General features: G+C 42.4%; 3 non-coding genes across 3 annotated transcripts; 1 reads left to right on the top strand and 2 right to left on the bottom strand.

Moving 5' to 3' along the window:
- Nucleotides 1–1,502: 1,502 nt before the first annotated feature.
- trnas-aga (transfer RNA serine (anticodon AGA)) lies at nucleotides 1,503–1,584 on the bottom strand. Its single transcript has one exon. It is a non-coding gene; the product is annotated as a tRNA-Ser (tRNA).
- Nucleotides 1,585–4,110: 2,526 nt separating this feature from the next.
- Nucleotides 4,111–4,183, top strand: trnar-acg (transfer RNA arginine (anticodon ACG)). Its single transcript has one exon. It is a non-coding gene; the product is annotated as a tRNA-Arg (tRNA).
- Nucleotides 4,184–6,666: 2,483 nt separating this feature from the next.
- On the bottom strand, nucleotides 6,667–6,740 carry trnai-aau (transfer RNA isoleucine (anticodon AAU)). The gene has a single exon. It is a non-coding gene; the product is annotated as a tRNA-Ile (tRNA).
- Nucleotides 6,741–15,355: the final 8,615 nt, after the last annotated feature.

Below are 15,355 nucleotides of genomic sequence, written 5' to 3' on the forward strand. Positions count from 1 at the left end.
GCTTTCGAAACTCTGCCCCAAAGTCATGTGACTGATTTTTCGCCCTGTTTCGTTGGTTAAACGCAATGATCACAAGCACCACCATGGTAACTGGGATGTGTAGTTTTTAATTCCGTTTGAATTATAACTGTACGTACTGTCTTCATATTTGGCCAGGGCTTTAAAGAGAAGGCGCGCCAAAAAATTTCGGTGCCGTCGTCTCCGCTTTAAAGGTACCCCCGTGCTGGAAGAATTTGACCTCGGAACGTTTGCCCAGCGTAGTTATAGTGGACATAAAAACAAGAGTTCGCTGGCATTATATCCTAGAAGACACAGACCGGCACCAGACCGGTAAATGCTTGATGAACTAGGGATTGGACAGTTTCCAAGTGCTTGTACAATCGATGGAAATGTTCAAATAAATGTGCAAAAGAAATAAAATAATCATTTATTTCTTTATCATATTGGCTAGCTAATGTCCTCTCTTTGCTAGTTAGTGGCTGTGTTTCTGCGTTGGGTAGCAACGGGTGACTGTTCTCAGGCGGAAGATGTAAACAGCTTAATTTTCATGTTAAATAATTTTTAAAAATTAAAATTCATTCTATACAGCAATCACATATTTGGGTACTGTTTCATAAAACTTTCATGCTTAAAATGTTTAGGGAGAAATGGAAGACTGGTGTGTATTTTTTCTTTAAACTATCAAGACCAGCCATACACAGTACAGTTTATGTACATACAGTAATGTTTATGTTCCTAAATTAATATCGTTTATGACCTTCAGATGCGTTATGCTCCTCTTCTTTTTATGCTCAGCTACTAAAATTTCCCTTTAGTGGTAAAATTCCATATAAATATTCAAAACTAAGCGGATTGAAATGTTCACAGTAAAGACATTAGTAAAGGTGCACAGTAAAGGCACCACGAGTGCCCCTGTCGGTCATTTTGACCAGCCAATCACTTACCGCGGTGCCCTACGGTGCCCTGCGGGTTGGTTACTGTACTACGGGTTTTTACCGCTCATTTTGAATGGCTGCATCTGTAGGTTGTCTCTCGCAGTGTTCAGGAATTGCATTCCGAAACTGAGTCAGATCAAAAGTTGTAAGAAAAGCACCTATGGTGTCGGTTCGAACAGCTTTATTGATTCGATGTTAAAGGCCGGAAATGGGGCACAAGACACGCGACCGCAAAAAGCGTCGCCATCTGCTTCCAGCTGCAAAATGCCGTTTGCGGACGCTGAAGCATTTGAACTTGAACTTTATTGCCATATGTAACCGGTACTGGTACAATGGAATTCTTACTTACAGAAGGTCTCTCGATTGTAAAACAAGTGTAAAAAACAAGACAAAGTGCAAACAGTGCATCAAGACAATGTACAAACAATAGACAATGTGCAAGTAAACATGTAGACATTTCTTTCCAAGGCAGCGGGTACAAGCGATCTCGCGTTTTAAAACCACCAGGAAAAGCAGAAAGGCACTTTTCCTTGCTTGCGCCAGCACACAACGATGTGAGGAGGACACCGTAGTCGGCAGGATTCGAACCTGCGCGGGGAGACCCCAATGGACTTCTAGTCCATCGCCTTAACCACTCGGCCACAACTACAGCGAGCAACGCTGTTGCTGCGTTCTTGCTACAATCTCACATGGATCGCGAGGCGCCGGCGGAAACATTTTTCAAAGTCAGTCTCCATTAAAAAAAAAACCTTTCCAAAATACAAGCCATGCAGACAGACACGCCTCAGAGGACTTAAGGGTGGCTTCATGTGGGAATGATAAAGCCTCCCCGTCCGGACAGGAAAATGGCACTTTGTTAGACACAAAGAAACAATCAACAACAGACAAATGTCCACAAGCATTTAAGAAGCCGCACCATGTTCTTGCTACAATCACACACGGATCGCGAGACGCCGGCGGAAATCTTTTTCAAAGTCGTTCTCCGTTAAAAAAAAAAACCTTTCCAAAATACAAACCTTGCAGACAGACACGCCTCAGAGGACTTAAGGGTTGCTTCATGTGGGAATGATAAAGTCTCCCCGTCCGGACAGGAAAATGGCACTTTGTTAGACACAAAAAAACAATCAACAACAGACAAATGTATACAAGCATTTTAGAAGCCGCACTTGAAATAGCTCTTATATTCGTGTTAGACGCAGGAATCGCCTTTTTATTGACGTTCTTACGAACACCATGGAAAGCAAAATAAAGCAAAGCAGAGCAGAACAAAACGAACAAAATAAAACCCTCACGTCCTGCACTTGAATATAATGCCGTTACGTGCCGAAGCGGTATTGGACGTCATCCTAGCACTGCAACCCGGGGCGTACGGTATATGGGAACGAGCACACGTCACGAATCGTCTCTAATCACTCCCTGCACTGTAAGGCGCCTTGAAGCGTGCACCCTCAACATTCATCTTTGCGCATCTGTGAAGGGTAAACTCTTGAGCAAACTCTGAACCAGACGCTCAAACTCCAGCTAGGATTAGGGGTCGCATTCCCATGCTACTTGAACACTTTGTTCAAACCAGGCTGTCCGGACATGAGTTGGCGCGCTCCAGATTTTCTTTTTCTTTTTTTTCCCACGTACTCGAGGGTCATTTTCCTGTTCCACATGCAATTTCAACATCTTCCTTGGGAGATGTCAAGCCAGCAAGCCACTGCTGTGCTTCAGTGGCCGGTGTGGAGTTCAGTGGCCCTGTTGTACACGGAAAGCACATTGAGCTCCTTGGACATGAAAAGTTCCAGTTAAAAGCCATTTGTCATCCTTTCTCTTGGTGTCGATGTTGCTATTGTATGTAAAGGTGGCAACTTGCTCAGCGAGCAGGCGGAGCGCACAGCGAATGCAGATGTGTCTGAGTTGTGTGTCCAAGTGGCTGCAAAAGGACAGAGCTCCTGGCGCGCTGTGGCTTAGTTGGTTAAAGCGCCTGCCTAGTAAACAGGAGATCCCGGGTCCGAATCCCAGCGGTTCCTTTTTTTTTCTGTCTTCTCGAACAGGACTGGTCATTATGGACAACCGCCTACGGCTAGACTTAATTAAATGCAAGTATTCATTTCCTGTCTTGAACGACTTGTTTTTCTTAGAATGCAACTTGCAAAACATGAAATGCAAACCTTGCTAATCAGCGCTCGCGGCTGGAAAACAAAAAAGAAGTCAGCAATGTTTTTTCTTTAACCTTAACCCTGCTAATGAAGGAGTTAAACGACCGAGTCTACGCAGCTTAAACGGTCCGCACGTCGGGTTCTTAGCTGAAAGGGTGGTAAATCAGGCTCACCCAGTCCTTAATCTTTTAAAGAGGATAAAAAATTGAACCTAGTCGCCACATCACATACATCCTGTTCAATGATAAGAAGGTGACATCTGTCCTCGCTCCAGAGTAAATCACACGTTGAGGGCATTTTTTTTCCACTTTACCGTGAGTCGGGCTCGGCTGCACACAGGCGAGAGCAGAGCAATGAGGTCACGGGGACAGGGGAGTCACACGCTGGTGGTTTGAACACGCGGAAGATCACTGAGGGATCTACAGTATATGGACCCTCTGTGCGCCACCCGTCCAAACTCTGGACTCTGAATCCTGCCATCCGAGTTTAGATCTCGGCGGAACCTGAGCCGCAGTTCCTTCTTAAAACGTAATCTGGTGAGCATTTCTAGAATCGTACTTGTATAGATGCAGCCTTTAATGTGTTGCTAGGTTAAAATTGATGACTTCTTGAACTTCAGTAGGCAATTGCCCTCTTGATTTCGGATTTAATTGCTTTACTACAGGGGTGCTTTTATGATGACAGAGTCATGTTCAGGTACTTTGCTGGATGGAGGAAGCTCATTTCGGACTCTGTGATCTGCTCACCTGGAAAGGTCTGCTGTACTACTACAAGAGAGAAGTAGAGTCTGGAAGAAGGGACAATTTTATGATGCTTTGGAAGAAAGTGTTTTTTTTTTCTTTGAAATCGAAATGAATCAGAATATCAGTGCAAAGGACAAACTCTTGGTTTGGTTTAAAGAGATATGGTTTTAAACAGACACAATGTAGAAAACAGGTGTTTCTCACTTTTGGAAAAGAATGGACCGGGGGTAATGTTTTACTAGTTGCAGTGCTGAGCTCACTGGGTTGCAGTCGTGCAGTGTGACACCAGGGCCAGTGGCGCAATGGATAACGCGTCTGACTACGGATCAGGAGGTTGTAGGTTCGACTCCTGCCTGGCTCGGGTCACTTTTAAACGCATCAGGCTACTCCCTAAGTAGCCTGTGCTACTTACTGTATGTGGGTGTAATCGTACCCAGTACGAGATTTCCTTCATGTAAATGAACTGCACCTGGGCTCAGTACGGTGCTGAGAGCCCAGCGTTGCTGTTCTAATTAGCACGCACTGCATCGGCTATGAACCCGAACATTTCAATTATTCCGATCAGTAAGTCAACACGTAGTCCACATGAAAGGTAGAAATATTCTCTTGTCTGTCTCTTGTTTGTATATAACTGAATGTCCCTGACAATGTACTGTTAGTTTTAATTGAAGAACGGCATTTGTGTTCAAATATAGCAGACAAGTTTACGTAACTGCTCATGCGACACTCAGTTGTAATTAGTCAAGAAATAAAGTCGAACAACAGCTGAGGGTTTGAATGTGAACGTATCAGATTGCAGCGCCTTTTACTTCCATTGACAAATGATAGAGATTCGAAGAGAGATCCTTCAGACCGGCAAGCAAACCCACGGCTTTTTCGGTTTTCTATCTAGGCAACGTTGGTGTCTGCAATAGCATAAATGAAAGCACGATGCAATTTCTGTGGCTACATTTGTTGCACTTCATGCACAGTAAGAGTGTTTCTAACACCAAATAAAAACTCAACAATTAGCGATCACGCCTTCTCCTCAGTTAACCCACTGAAACCCTCGCTGATAAGAGTTCTTTACTGCGTGCTTTACGAGCACCTATCGTGTCGGTTCTTTGAGCTTTATTGATCCGGTTTTCAAAGGCATAAGTAGAGCACCAGACGTGCGAACGCAAAATGTGTGGTTATCTGAAGAATTGATTTCCATGGCAGCGGGTCCAAGCGATTTAGCGTTTTTATAGTACCAGAAAAGGAGAAGCGGCACTTCGCCTCTGCCGCACAGGCACACTACAACATGCGGCAGACGCCGTAGACGGCAGGATTTGAACCTGCGCGGGGAGTCCCCACCAGATTTCTAGTCCATCGCCTTAACCACTCGACCACGACTACAGCGAGCGTCGCCGTTGCTGCGTTCTTGCTACAATCTCACATGGATCGCGAGGCGCCGGCGGAAACCTTTTTCAAAGTCGTTCTCCATTAAAAAAAAAACCTTTCCAAAATACAAGCCTTGCAGACAGACACGCCTCAGAGGACTTAAGGGTGGCTTCATGTGGGAATGATAAAGTCTCCCCGTCCGGACAGGAAAATGGCACTTTGTTAGACACAAAGAAACAATCAACAACAGACAAATGTCCACAAGCATTTAAGAAGCCGCACCATGTTCTTGCTACAATCTCACACGGATCGCGAGACGCCGGCGGAAATCTTTTTCAAAGTCGTTCTCCGTTAAAAAAAAAAACCTTTCCAAAATACAAACCTTGCAGACAGACACGCCTCCGAGGAATTAAGGGTTGCTTCATGTGGGAATGATAAAGTCTCCCCGTCCGGACAGGAAAATGGCACTTTGTTAGACACAAAAAAACAATCAACAACAGACAAATGTCTACAAGCATTTTAGAAGCCGCACTTGAAATAGCTCTTACATTCGTGTTAGACGCAGGAATCGCCTTTTTATTGACGCTCTTACAAACGCCATGGAAAGCAAAACAAAGCAAAGCAGAGCAGAACAAAACGAACAAAATAAAACCCTCATGTCCTGCACTTGAATATAATGCCGTTACGTGCCGAAGCGGTATTGGACGTCATCCTAGCACTGCAACCCGGGGCGTACGGTATATGGGAACGAGCACACGTCACGAATCGTCTCTAATCACTCCCTGCACTGTAAGGCGCCTTGAAGCGTGCACCCTCAACATTCATCTTTGCGCATCTGTGAAAGGTAAACTCTTGAGCAAACTCTGAACCAGACGCTCAAACTCCAGCTAGCATTAGGGGTAGCATTCCCACGCTACTTGAACACTTTGTTTACGCTCAGTGCTGGATTTTGGGAACTTTAGGACGAGTGGGACTTTTCTCCTATCTGTCAATTTGTTTTGTTTTGGAGACTCTTGGCTGTCTGTGTTGTATAGTGCAGCGTGAAGAAAACGTTTTCGAAAACTGTGCCGGCTCAAAAGTTGTAAGAAATCCTCTCCAGCTCTTTTAAGTCTCTTCAGTTTTGTCATTTAAAGTGAAACTAGATGTATAACTGGAGCCTCACTTATGCAAATATTGCAAATTTACATAAGTGAGGCTCCAGTTCGACATCTAGTTTCACTTTATATGACAGAAGTACATCAGACTGTGCCGGACTGGGGGATCACTTCCGGTTATTTTTACCATCTTAAACATTTGAAATCCTCCCCTATGCAATTGTGACACTTTATCTTGGCTCCACCTAGGACACTCTTCAATCTTCCATCACTTCTCTCTTCTCCCACAACACTCTCGTCTGTCGGCAGTATGTGGCGTCTTTGAATTACCACCAATCTCACCACAGCAAGAAAGCAACGTGTTTTGGCAAGAGAGGAGGAGACTACCTGGCCCGAACGGGGATCGAACCCGCGTCCTTGGCGTTATTAGCACCACGCTCTAACCAGCTGAGCTAACAGGCCTCGTGCCTGCTGTCCTCTCTGTGCTGCAAAAAATGGAATTCAGGGAAGTTTCTTTTGTCCTTCTTTGAATAGAAAGCCCTGCGATTCAGTGTACGGGCTTTCTCGTGCTGTTTAATTGTTCTTGTAACCCAAATCCTACAATGGCCTGAAGTGCCCCCCCATTTCACAGCATTTTTCAGCTGATTTCAAATGTACCTAAAGGAGAAGCATTATTGAAGACCATCAATTACCAAGAGCTTTTGTCAAAGGTTTTGGTGGTCACTTTTAATGACCACAGAGAGCTATGACCTCGGTTTTACATCTCATCCAAAAGACGGCACCTTTTTACCACACAGCGTCTCCGTCACTATACTGGGGCATTGGGACCCGCACAGACCTCAGGGTGAGCACCCCACAGCTGGCTCCATTAACACCGCTTCCAGCTGTAAGCTTTGCTTTTCCCTGTAGGTCACCCTCATCCGGGTACTGACCTGGCTCACACCTTCTAAGCTTTAGTGGGTTTTCAGTTGCGAGTTGAAAGGGGATGCAAGTGATGGAGCCGCTCGCTGCAAAAGCCACTGGATTGGCCGGGAATTGAACCGGGGCCTCCCGCGTGGCAGGCAAGAATTCTACCACTGAACCACCAATTCACACTGCAAGGGTTTACAAAAAAGACGCTTTTTTACCACTCTGTGCTGGATGTTGGGTCCCAAGGGAACTTCTGGACGAGTGAGAATTTTCTGCTATCAAAATTTGGTTTCGGAGACTTTTGGCAGCCTACAGATGCAGCCATTCAAAATGCGCGGGCGATACCGCGTTATTTTGCGGTACGCTGTACGCAGTCTACCGCAAGCTACCGGTAAATACCGCGAGTTACCGTAAATTCTCCTATAATACGACAAGCAAAATAATAGTATCCGGAATTTCTGCAAGGTGGAGCTAATAAAGCTCAACCTCTCATATTTGAGCTGTGGCCATCAAAGTCTTTAACGAAGATATTACTAATAGTATTAATAATGAATGACCTTGGACAAGCTGTAAGTGTAAACTCAAAGTATTGCCCTGGTCAACATTCTTTTTTTCATTGACCGTCTTTGTAAAAGTAACACCACAGCATTTCGCAATCACGCATTTGTTTCCAATCATGCAAAGTACAGTAATTTTTGAGAATCGATTCACCATGCCTTTCACATGCTCATAAAAGAGATTGATTTAGGAACATAAACATATTACCGTATGAAAACTGTACTGTATACAGTATGTATATGTATATTTAATGTCTTAACTGTGCCCGTTTAAGTATTGAATATTCATATCTGAGTTTACCACTGAAGGGAAATCTTAGTAGCTGAGCATAAAAAGAATAGGAGCATACTGCAACGCGTGTGAAGGCCATAAACGATATTAATTTTGGAACATAAACATAGAGTATATGGCTGGTCTCGGTACTTTAAAGAAAACATACACGAAACATGGTTTCATTATGACCAGAATCGGTCTTGAGATATTTTTAACTTGATTTACAGTATTTGAGAGGTATGTCTTAACACCGATACTACAGTGCTTAAGTACTGCTCACGTATATGTTTCTAGGTTTATATTATGCATTTCATACGGTCAAATTACTTTTGAGCAACTAATAAGAAGCGCGAAACGGTATGCGTTTTAGTTTCGTTTTGTGCTGGGACCCGTGGATTGATTAGAGATATCAAGTACATACAAGTCATTTTTTAAATGTTGTAGTTCGTCTTGAAAAAATGTTACGAGTACATCATCTATCAACAATTACACAGGTTCTGTTTCCATATTGCGGATTTTGGTTACGTAATATTATTTTCTAGATTTCACGTTGTGAATATATGATTTGGGCAAACAGAGCCGCAAAGAAGTACATTATGGGTTGTTGTTGTTTTTTTTGCAGTTTTATCTAGAACAAGCGATGCTTAAACCTTTGTCTGATTCTTGTGAAACTATCCACACGACAGTTACAGTACCTAGGAGTTGACTTCAGTGATGTCACTGATGGGATGTTTCTAAAAATCCATCCTCTGTAAAACGTCTTTTCTAGTTGTCCTGCATATGTATTCGCTAATGAAGCTGTGTGTTCTGAGCCTGGATCTCTACATTTCTGTATGAACGAGCTTAGAGGGCTAAAGACAGCTTGTGTTTAAATTGAGTGTAAGGCAATTTATGCTTCTAAAGTCATGGTCAGCATTTATTATTGTACTGTGCTGTAAACTTGTTCTGTGCCTAGTCACATTATTTTATAGCGTTTTTATAGTGTTATCAAATCCGGTGGTGCTGTGTGTTAGTTTCCTGACTCCCATGTCACATGGTCTGTGATTGAAACCTGTGAAACCGGTTTAATTCGTCACAGCCAGCACTCCGGCAGAGAGGGGGTTGTACTCGTAAAGTAGAAACAGGCGAGATTTCCAGCGAAAGACACCTCCCCCCCACCCTCATACGATTCGCATTGTAATTACACATTGTAATTGTATTACACATTGTACACATGCTTAAAAGAGAAGAGAGAAAACGCAAGCCTTCTTCAGGTGTGAGGGTCTTCTGCTCAGAATGAAACGCTAAAATGTAATGTAGGCTCTGAATGGGTTCAATTATGATTTGGGCTTGATTAAGGTCGCTGCCTTTCATCTAAAACCCTACTTGAATCCTTCGAAACTAAAAATCAGTGTTTGTGAGTTCTAAATAAAGAGGTATCCAGGTAACAGTGAAACGGGCGGACAGTCTGGGGAGATCGCCCGTTTTCCATGTAAATAGTTCCCTGGTTCCGCACCCCTTGGTGTTTCTCTCGCTCTCTCTCGGGTCACCTGATCATTAGCTCGAAAGATTTCAGTGCTTTGTGTATATTCTAATGGTAGTGGGGGCAGGGTGTGTGCGAACAGGTTTGGTTGAAATTGCATTGGAGATCTATGTTCTTCACACCTGAAACATTTCCTCTGAAAGCATTTTCTTCGCAGTTTAACCGATCTTGTTACAGCATGTTACAGTTTACTATTATTAACCATATTAATTTTAAGTGCTTAATGCCATTTTTTGACCAGGCACGAATATTCTTAAGTCCATATCTTCGCAAGGGAATCAGTGCGAATTGCAATACTAATTAAATTAAAACTACTAACTACTAACTAATACTAATTAAAACAAACCAGAAACGTGTTGTTCTGTCTAATGACATTACAAGTGGAAAGATTACAGATTTTAATCGTCTTTAATTTTGTTACGTTATACATTTTAGAAACGTTTCATCCATACAAACACCACAAAACTATTTTCGATTGTATTTCTGAATAGTATGTTACACTTAGTTCACTGTTTTAAATACATCTAATTAAGAAAGTTAGGTGTTAGCATAAACTATTAGCAATCAATAATATTAAATTAAAGTTAAATACAAAACTAAAGAAAAAATAGGGTTAAATATAATTCAAAATATTTTGCTAACAATGTTAACTGTTTATGAATAATAAAATGTATTAACTAAGGAGTAGGATGGCACAGTTGTTAGTATGTTTTTTGTTTTGTTTCTTTTTCATAAATACAACAGTAGTACCTGATGTCTGAAGTGGAAATCTAATAAGTAAATTGATTCTTAAAAATGTAGAGAGCTTTGAAAAAAAATATATAAAAAATATAAAAATATATCATATATTATAATATATTTCAAGGATGTAACTGCTGTGCTACAGTACGTGCAGAATTTTAGAAATCAGTTTGTCAACAAAGTACACTGTTTAGGTTAGTTTAGAAGACAATGTACCAAAACAATATATGCTGTCTGGGTCATTAGAATTAGCTGAAAGTAACTGATAAGCTTTGAATAACAAATCTAGTTTTTCTTCTCTCGCTCTATGATGTAATCTGTTTTCTCTTAGAGAAAGGGGAAGTTTTAGAAGGGACCAAGTGCTGAACTTTTTTACAGCGCAACGTCTTATAAAAACCCTGTTCTGCTTGTAACAAATTGAGTCTCTGGTTGCACTTTGCGAAGTGGCAGCAGGGCTCCCAATATTGCAATATTGAAATAAAGACCTTACTCAGGTGAGAACTCTCTCTTGTGGCTTCCTTGATAGTTATATTTCCATGACAATTTGGGGGCTCGTCCGGGATCACAAACCTGAGCGCGAACGGCTGCTGAAACTCCATCCGGACCCGGACAATTTTAGCAAATTGGACGAACCTCGGAGGATAAACTGTTTATCCTTCCAGAGACGCGTCTGGAGAATTGGCAGCTGTCTGACGTCAGTAAGTGATCCTTTAAAATTAATAGTTTGAGAAGCGAGCCACAGGGGTGTTCTCACGCGGGTTTGATGAGTCTAGGACTCATATAAAGAACTTATCTTAACACAGACGTGTGGTTTTTGCTCTGCGGAGTAGTTAATGTGATAAGGTTCTAAGTAAGGCACCGATCGGTAAAAATGGGAAATTAAAATTCAGAGACGAAAATGGGACCGAGCAGTCCAGCAAAAGTACATGTACGACAAATTCAGAGAAACAATTATAGCCTGGGTTAGAGTAAAAAAAAAAATTATGTTCATGAACTGTAAAGCTAGGGTAATAGGTGTAAGGGAACTTGCACATAATTTATATATGATAATTATGGGCCCATAACTATGAAGTATATAACTATAACTATAACTATAACTATCTTTGTAAGTGAATCAGAATCGACAGAGGAAAGTTGAATTAGGAAAAAGAAGTTTCCTGAAGAAGGGGAAACTTAGAAGAGAAGGAGAAGAAAGGAAAGAAATTGAATTGGAAAACTTATGGAATGGAAAGAGGAATCACAGAAATAATGGGAAGCTTCAAAAAAGACTAGTCTTGAAAGTAAAGAACAGCAAGCTGCAGCTAAAGTCATGGCCATGCGTACTAAAAAGAAAAAGTCTCCACCGAAATTAGAAAGCGGTCCGGAGCCAAAGCCTTTTCACTTGTTTGTGAAATGCCAATGTGCACTTTTCCAGGTCCAGAAGGAACTCCAGCATATGTACATTGACATTGGTCTCCTAGTGAATTATTTGCATTAGTTAAGTCTTTTCCTAAATTGCCTGATGACCGTAAAGAATTTAGAAGAAAGGCAAGCCTTGTTCTCGATTGTCTTAAGCCTAATTACAGTGACATAACCTTGTTGCTAGATCATATTGTTCCTAAAGGTTTACAACGTCCTCTAAAAAGGAGGAGGCAGATTGGCGGATACATGACCCAAATGATGAAGAAGTATCCATCTAAATTAAACCACACGGACATGGAGAGGAAAAGATAGGCGGACGCTTCTAAAAAGAGGTAAGGACTCCTCTTTTCTAAAAAGTCCCTTGTCCTCTCCATGTTGCTGTGGTGGGTTCAGGGTTTTCCTGAAGCTGAAGCAAGTACAACAGAAAAAATGAGTTAATGGTGTATGTGTTTTAGATGCCTGTTTTGTGAAGGTGGGGTAGAAAAAGAGGGATTGCTGAAGGAGTAGCGTCTCGCCCTGCCCGTGCGAAAAAATCCAGGTGTTGCATCCTGGTACACGACTGCAGTACGGCTGAAGGTAGTAACTAGAACTGTACTCGCAGAAGAGCCGAAAATGGTAACTCGATTCAACTGTGTATTTAAAGCCAGGATTTGGAACCTGGTCCGTGTTCCCGAATTGTGATAGTTCGTCAGTTTGTCTCGACTGGGGGATTCCGCGGGGCGCGTGGGAGACGTGAAAATGGTTTGGTGTGAAGAAAAAAAGTTTGATTAATCCAAAGTGAAACTTAAAAGAAATATTGACTGTCAGACGGAATTTAGGCTGAACAGGAATGTAGAAAAGTGTATGAACATTTGGATAAAAATAAACAATAGTTAGAGGAATATTTGAGAATTCAACAGAATATCATAGATGAGACGCAAAAATCCCTGATGGAAAAGCTAAAAGCAATGGCTGAACGAAAGGAAGTTATATATGCAGAAAAAGAAAAAGCAAAAGAAGAAATAGAACGCCTTGAGAGAGAATCTGGGAGAAGGGTGGGAATCAGTGTGGAGATTTTTGAAAGAGCATTACCCACCGAAAACTGATTAGAGAAAAGTAACAGCATGTCAGCAGAAGGAAGTGAGGATGTTTTCAGATTTTACAGAAAGGTTTATAGCTTTATGGATAGTATACTCGGGGTTAGCCGATGAAAAGGAAGTGAATGAAGATACTTCCACAGTAATAAAACAAATTTACTTGAGTGTGTTAAACCTGATGTTGCCAAGAATGTACAACTATGCTTTCCTGATATTACGGACAGCGGAGAGAGATTTGATTTAATAACTCGCGAAGCATGCATGCAGAAGTGCGAGCGCTGCAAATGGGAGGTAAAAAGACTCCCAAGGAGGAGAAAAGGGAGCCGCCAGTTTGTCGAAATTATTGTGCGACTTTCATGTTATACCGAGATATAAAACCCCAAAGACAAAACTACTAATAAGCTGGTGTGCAGTTACTAAAAAAAAGGTGTTTTTTGGAGAAATTGGAAGAAAGAGGCTTGAATTCACAATTAAAGAACATGTCAGAAGCTGAAACGAGAGCCGTGCGTGAACTAAAAGTTTTAATCTAGTAAACCCCTCTGTAGCCTTCCTAAATTTATCTCAGGATTGAAATAAAAGTGAAATAATCTTACAGTGTGCAGTAACTGGGGGACACAGGAGCACAGCTGTCCTACTTTTAGACTAAAACAGCATAAAAATGTGATATAAAGTTTTCTAACGGGTAACAGGAGGCTACAGGAGAAGGGGTGCAAGGGTTGTGTTTAAAGCAAATATAAGCTGTCACAGTCTGCTTGGGTAAAGATGTACAGTTTCAACTACTGATGTGGGTGGGGGACACCCCAGACCTATTTTAGGCCCAGACTGCAGCATTTTATAAGGAATTACTGCATGAAATAGCATTTATGTAAACTAACTTAATAGAGTTATGTGATATTGTGATTGTTTTACCTAATGAGGGAATCCATAAGGCCGGGCTACTCCAAGTACTGGATCTTGAAAAAAAAGGAGTATAAAACCAACTACATGATAAAGCCAGGGTGAATGCCTTCTCAGAACGAGCTTGTCTAGTGACGTATTGGTTTAAGGGGGGTAGTGCAGTCTAAAGACAAAATTGCCTTGACCCCTGCAGCAGAAACCGGTTTTGATGTTTTGAGACAAGCTTTCTTGCAGGCACTGGCCCTGGACTGGATTCCCTCAGACGGATCATCTGTATGTAATCTGTATGTAAGTGAAAGAAATGGGTTGTGAGCTGCTGTGCTGGTGCAGGAGCATGGAGATAGGCATCGTCTGGTGGGTTATTATTATTCAGGACCCCTTGATGCGGTGGCCAAGGGGCCGTGTTTATGTGTTGTGCAGGCTACCTGCCTGGCTGTATAAACTGTGAATAATCTGGTGTAGAACTAGCAGACCGAATGAAAATATTTAATTGAAACTTGTAAATATGCTAAATGGAAACTTGTAGCAATTTATATAGACTGTATATATACATTTGGTGGATGCCACAATTTTGGATGGCAGTGAAGGAATAGGGATTTCCCCAACATGGCAGGGACTCCAGTTAAGAATGCTGGGTTTGTCTCTGAACTGTTAGAAGCTTTGCAGCTGCTTATTGAAGTAGCTGTGGTAAAGTGTAAATCACATAATAAAGAAATGTTTCCAGTAACTCGAGGGAACAACTTTGCAGATGCAGCTGTCAGGTGAGCAGTCCTGGTAGAGCAGGAGTCTGAGACCCCTGTGAGACCTCTGTTGGTGAAAAGGGGACAGCTACAGGATATTCAGGCTGAGGCCTCTAAAGCAGAGAAAAGGACATGGTTAGAAAAGAGTGTGGTGCTTCATGATGATTGGGTGTGGTGCTGCCAGCACACTGGACGCCCTGCATGCCTTCACAGCCTAATGCCCTTTGTAGCTCGACAAATGCACTCTGTCGGACACCTGGGTGTGAGAAATGGTGTGCTGGTTACCCAAACCTGGGTGGGGACCGTGTTTGAAGCAGTAGCCACTTATGTGGTATCTCAATGTGATGCTTATCAAAGGAACTCAGCTACAGTTCAGGTGCGGGTGCTACAGCTCAAAAGGCCTGCTCCTGAGGAACCTTTCATGCACTGGCAAATTGACAATTGTCAAGAGAAACCTGGGCTCTTATAATCTGTTTTCCCAGTGGGTTGCTGCCACTGCCTCTGTGTCTACCAAACACTTGATAACAGAGATAAGCCCTCGGTGGGCACTGCCCTACCGCTTGTATTATGATCAAGGGACAGGCTGTGGCTGGATTATTCGGGGTGAGATGGACTGAGATCACCCTCAGTCTGCTGGAACAGTGGAATGAAGGAACAGAACTCTAAAAGATCGACTAGACATCAGACTGAAGGAGCGCCATGGGATGCGGGCTGGATCAAACAGAACTGTGTAATAGAGCCTGTTTGATATCATCACAGGCCAATCAACGAAACTTCCTGGAGGGACGAATTTGGCTAATGGATTGTTGAATTTGCTAATTCTCTATTGTATTATTGTAGGTTTTTTTGTAGGTTGTTAATTGAAGTGGTGCACGGGGCTGGTGAACAGGTGCTGGACACTTGGAGACCTCCAGTAGAGGGAAGACACGACCTGATACCTGGCGAGTGGGTGTGGTGAGG

This window comes from Atractosteus spatula, assembly GCF_055471065.1.
Source record: "Atractosteus spatula isolate fAtrSpa1 chromosome 16 unlocalized genomic scaffold, fAtrSpa1.hap1 SUPER_16_unloc_2, whole genome shotgun sequence".
NCBI lineage: Eukaryota > Metazoa > Chordata > Actinopteri > Semionotiformes > Lepisosteidae > Atractosteus > Atractosteus spatula.